The following is a 6000-nucleotide window of genomic DNA, read 5'->3' as shown; positions in this document are numbered from 1 at the left end:
AAAACATTAAATCCACAAATTTAACAGTAGCTGCTTTATACATGTGCTTGTATTATAAGTACAAGTAGATAGATCGATTTTTGTTGTCTAAAGAGTTGAAAGGTCTGGTTAGTATAGTAAATAGAAAAAATTAACCACAATTAATGCATTAAATATCAATTATTATTTATTAAATATTCGAGACCAAAATTCTTCTCCAATTTATTTTGAAGCAACATTGTTTGGTAGCCCTGTCTTAGAAACATCAAAATCCAAATACACAGAGCTAAGGGCAATGATAGAGAGACAGAGACAGATACAGAGATAGAGACAGAGAGAGAGAGAGAGAGAGAGAGAGAGGGGAGAGAGAATTGGGCGCCAGGAGAGCAACGAGAGCAGAGTGGCATTTCCAAATAGTGCTGGGATTAGGTGCCAAGATTTATGGACGCGCACGAATTGTGCTTCAGATAAGACGCAACTAAAACACGTTGAAGCGACGCGGCGCGACGGCGACGGCGATGGCGATGTGATGGCGTTGGCGATGGAGACTAGAGAACGTGGCAGCTGATAATAGTGCAACATCTGGTATGGTGGGGCCTGGGTCAGCTATCGAGTGATGTGGCCACTGATTGTCCCTGTCAGAGGCGTTTTGCACACACACACACACAAACACACGCACACCAATGCTAATGGTATTTCAGCGATATAATTGGGCATGCCTCAGAGAAGTGCCGACTTAGTTTTTGCCCAACAGGGACGCACCAATTGCCCAACGATGAGCCGACGAGGCAGCCAGCTGCGAGGATTTTCCTCTAAGCGATTGTTGCTCCCATGGCTCTGGTGGCTCCGATGGCTCCGGTGGCTCCCACGGCCAGCTTCGTCGCATGGTCACGCATTTTCGTCAGCAACAGCAACAGCAACAGCTTCGCAGAGGTGTGGAGAAGTGACCCACTCACCATCACTTGTCAGCTATATAGCATATATATGTATATACATATGTATGTACAAGTACTATATACTATATATTGGCTTCTCTGTTTCATTTTCGTTTTCGTTTTTATTTCGTGGCCACAATTTATGCGCTGCGTGCTACTGAGGTCAACAAAGTACGTGGGCGGATGCTCATTCTTTTTTTCTTTCACACGTACGAGTACGCGTACTTATGTATGTATGTGTACTAGTATATACATACATACATACAGACGTTTGAATGTATGTAGCTACTATTATTGGATACATGCTTATGTTATGGCTCTGTAATGCGTTGGGCAGCGTATGGAGCCACTCTTTGTCTTTGTACATAAACATTGGACTCCCTGAATAGCTAAAGCACTTTTGCCCTTTATTTCCACTTTAGGCACAAAAAGATATTTTCGTGGCCAGGAATGGCGAACGATTTTTGCACGTGGTTAACTGAAGTGCTTCATACAAGTAGATATGTTGCTACTACAATACTATTGCTATTGTTGTTGTTGTTGTTGTTTCCATTGTTGTTATTTGTTGTTGGTGGGACGAACTGTCTGGCCTGTGTGATATGTGGGAAGGTGGACTCGAGGCCAGGCTGGCTTGCCTGCCTTGGCTGCCTTGGCTGCCTTGACTGGCAGACACACACTGCGAAAAGGTAAAGGAGCCCCAAAATAAAATAACAAACAACAAATAAACAATTGCGGCAAACGTCTACAGAGAATCAACAGCTGTACGACTATATATGTCGAAAACAAACAATGCCGGTGGCTTGTGCTGGAACTGTGAAGGGTCTGCTATGCCCCTGGGCCCACGCATATATACTTATATATATATATATACACACACACATCTACATACTCGTATGTCGTCCATAAGTTGCTATTTTACTGAAAATCATGACAATTACAGCTACTGAATGTCCCCTTAAATGACTCAAATGATGTGTGCTTTTCAATGCTCATAGAGGGTGTTTGAAAAGGAATTAAATTTAATTGAATTTATAAATAAATGGCATTGCGTTGTTGATTAAAAATACTTCTGTACGATTCTGAACAGGTGAAGAGGATTATCTAATAGTAGCAGTAGAAGCAATCGATGAGTTTCATAATTGTAATACATTTTAAATTGTATGCAACAGTTTTCCGCTTGAAAAAGCTTCGACATATTTCGTCTTATTATGAATAAGAATTTTAACTATGGAACTCAAAGTAACGTTTGGTTGGAGAGGAGAACCTGGCTCGGATTATCTTAAAACTCTTTCAATTACCAAGCCAGCTTTGGGGCATTAAATATTTAGGTCCAACTATCTGGTATTCGAATGACAGTCTTCTCGTTTTTCAATCCTATATACTCGTTTATTTATTATATCAAAAACAATTAAGTGTTTTTTGTTTTTTACCGAAAAACCAACGCAGGTTATGCAGAAATGAATTCCTCTAGAAATAAATTCTTATTTATTCTGTTCCTGTCATCTTGAATATCGTCATTATTTCCATTTAAGTTGCGTAGAAACTTTGGTTGCCATAGGAATATCCTTTGCTGAAATCAATCGCTGTGAATATAAATTCAAGTTAATGCCCAGTTTTCGATTCCACGCCCAATGCCGAACATAATGATAATAAATTATTCTTGAGCTATGCACAACACAGGGTATCTGTATCGTAGGCTGCCGTCCCCTTACCTGTTTACATTCCAAATATAAAATGTAAATATTATGAATGTCGATGATACTCGTAATCGACGATCGTAAATATCCATAATTCTACTCTTGGGCAACAAAATTGAATTTCCTTCGGAGTTTTTTGAACGTTATCTGTCAAATATAAACACAAGCGCTTACATTGTGATGCCTCGAAACACACACAATACTCGTATGATGAAACACCCTTTGCGCTTATATCCTTTGACGTAAAACGATTTTCGACATGGTCCCCAATGCCTTCATTTTGTTTTACAAAGTCAAAACGCGTTCGTTGACCACCGCCTGCATATCCTCAGCCTGCGCTCTGCCTGCCTGCCTTCCTGCCTGCCTGCCTGCCTGCCTGCCAGCGGGCAATAGTTGTTGCTCGCCCAGTTGTTATTGTGATTTTGCACCCTCAGTCGACCCTGTAGTTCGGCTGGTGGTCGGTGTCTAGTAAGCCGCCTCATTTAGTGAAGCTAAGGCCTCCAAGACTTGAACCATGGAAAAGTGTGTCTATCCAGAAGTCTGTCTACATTCGAATATATTTTCCTTATTTCTTTATTACAACAAGTAAAATACACATACACAAGTATATTTCAGAAAATTGAAATAAAAACGAAACTAAGTCTATGTTGAATCCATCTTACAGGAATCTTATTATGTATTCACAAAAACATTACTTCCGACACTTTTTTAATAACAAATAATTTTCTGCTGATTAGAAATATTGTGTCGAAAAATGGTATTCTAAAATGTTCTATCTTATAACAATAATTTAGCGGGCGTGTTTCCCAATCCTCTATTAGTGTAGCTATTAAGCTTTTTTCCCTCAAAATTTAATTATTAAATGTTTAGAATTCGGGATGAAAACAATTTTAAATAAATAAATAATTATTAAATAGCAATTGTTGTGGCAGTTGAAGTAATAACTAATTACGGATTTGCTTCCTAGTCCTAGCTCTTACTACCTACTACCCTAGACTAGCTACTCCTGCTGCTCACAAATGCAGCAAAACAGTTCGCTTTTTTGGCGCAAAGATTTATTGCCAGCTACACTATTGTTTTCAATACCTATGTGCTTTTCGTGCCAACAATAGGCCTACCCGCACATCTCAACAGTTGCAGTGCAAGGTTCTTGCCGCCGAACTGCAGGGGTGCTCGGCGCTTTTGAGAGTGAGTGCGTTGTGTGCAAACAGAAAAATTGTTTTACACCTTGCTGTTGGTTGCGTGTCTCGCCCACCCCATTTGAGAGGGCGCCCGAGGCATTGCCAATGGCCAATACTTAAGTGTTCAAAGAAGGTGTAAATTTTGTGTGAAAAATAACAGAAATGGGGTTTCAAATTCAATTCTCACGCAGCAATGTGAATCTTTCAGTTTTCCTCATCTGGGTTTCTTTTGCTTGTTGTGTTTTTTTGCGACTTCAAATGTGGCAACGTTCTGGACTTCCCTACTCTGCTTACTGCCAGGCCCTGCCGAGCTTTGAACACACACACGAAATTACTAATACCCAAGGGATGGATGCGGCTCTCAGCTCGTATTTTTCGGCAAATTCAAGTGGAAAAGTAAAATTGAAAAATTACGTTTGCTGTTTTTATGCGAGAGCTCTACGTTTTTCCTTTACCCCATTGCCAATGAGCCAATACTTGTATACCAGCTGGGTGTGGTGTGCCAAATCAGAGCAGCGAGCAACTAGTGCCAACTTTTCCTCGAGCTCACAATACTTGTGTGTATGTTTGTATGTGTATGTGTATGTGTATGTGTATGTGTATGTAACGTACAGTATGTGTGTGAGTTGAAGGAAAGGGTAGCCCACGAGCGGTTTGTTCAGCAACTGCGTCGTCTTTGTGCTTGCTTGCACGCACAGTGCCAGAGAGTTTAAAATAACACATTTAATTTAATCAAATGCAGAGATTGCAAATGTAAGCTTATCCCCAAATCGTTCAATTGGCGATTTCTGAACATACCAGAAATACTAAGGGGGGGCCGCCAGAGGCAGAGAAATAAAAGGCCTCTTTAAAGCCACATTCAGTTGAGGTCGCATTCAGTTTATTTTGACGTGTGATGCTTTTACAATCTCCACAGAATTAGGAATGTTTTGACAGCGGCCGTGCCCCACTTCCTGGCACATCTTCATCTTAGCTTTCGTAAACAACAGTGCGCCGAGCCTAATCATCCAATGATAACATAAATATTTTGATATATTTTCGGTCAGTTTTAAGTTACAGCGTCTACGAAAAAGAAATTTAAATTTAAGTGTCTCCCACTTCCTCCCCATCTGAAGGCATTAAAATATTTACAACCTTTCCTTCCACTGCAGGGCAAGACTCTAATAGGGCAGCACTGCCTTAAGCTCGTAGCCATCGAACTCGTTAAGGACGCGCAGTCCGACAAAGAAGAGGGCAAAGCTCTTGAACAGCATCCAGTAGAATTTGTCATTGTAAATAATACGCGCAACGCGCTTAAATGTTATATCCCCGATGGCCATAATAAATATAGATGTGTGTGTGTGTGTGTGCGTGTGTGTGTGTATGTAAATATACTAAGTAACTTGGAAATTTTCAATCGTTGGTGCGTCTGGGTGTGTTTGTGAATAAAATTTGTGCCGGTTGGGGGGCTATGTGGGGGGTTTTTAAAGACTTGTGCAGTTAATTCGGAATTTTGCGTTCTTCTATAATTTTGTATCAAGCATTTAGTTGAATGTTACATTTTTCACTGACATTTAAATCTCGGTAACAAGATATGCATATAATATATGTATGTATGTATGTATGCTTCAAAAGCTCTGTCAAAATCGAGCAAAAAAAGATTAAACTCAAAATAAATTGACAAATGCGCTAAGCCGCTTAGCGCACAAAACAAATTATTGACGGTATAAATATGCGAAGATAGATGCATTCTGCAAGGGCTATATTGTCAGTTTGAGAGGATCTCCCTCTCTCCCTCTCTCCCTCTATCTCCCTCTTCCTCTGTCCCTCTACCCCTCTCCATCGGCCCCTACTCCCAGTTGTCTGTATGTTTGTGTGCCTTATTTTCGTGATTTATTTGTGCAAGTAGACAGATTTGAATTTGTAATGCCCATTGTGTAGACGACAAGGGTATTAAATTCATTGATTTGGTGGTTGGGGAAGAGTTGGGGCTGGTGGAGACGGAGACGGAGGTGTGGCTATAGGGTATAGGGTCGGTCTGTGTAAGTATGCAAATAAACGAATTGATAAACCGTTTAAGCTGCCCTCATAGAGACATCAATGCCAAATGTGGCCACCAAATCCAAATCCATGCCAAAATACGAACTGAGCCTTCTGTTGTTGCTGCTGAGTTTGGAGATTATTTGGTTATAGTAGTTGTAGCTGTTGCTGTTGATGTTGCTGTTGTCG

The 6000-nt window shown here is 40.5% G+C and overlaps 1 long non-coding RNA gene across 1 annotated transcript; it reads right to left on the bottom strand.

The window, feature by feature from the left end:
• Positions 1 to 4655: 4655 nt before the first annotated feature.
• Positions 4656 to 5318, bottom strand: LOC115628003. The gene is made up of 2 exons (XR_003995727.1): positions 4927 to 5318; positions 4656 to 4854 (listed from the first exon to the last, which is right to left on the bottom strand). It is a non-coding gene; the product is annotated as an uncharacterized LOC115628003 (long non-coding RNA).
• Positions 5319 to 6000: the final 682 nt, after the last annotated feature.

The sequence above is a fragment of the Scaptodrosophila lebanonensis genome, unplaced genomic scaffold (assembly GCF_003285725.1).
Source record: "Scaptodrosophila lebanonensis strain 11010-0011.00,11010-0021.00 unplaced genomic scaffold, SlebRS2 tig00000098-arrow-pilon, whole genome shotgun sequence".
In the NCBI taxonomy this organism is placed as follows: Eukaryota; Metazoa; Arthropoda; class Insecta; order Diptera; family Drosophilidae; genus Scaptodrosophila; species Scaptodrosophila lebanonensis.
The sequence above is the reverse complement of the archived record's forward strand: the minus strand, read 5'-3'. Positions and strand labels throughout refer to the sequence as shown.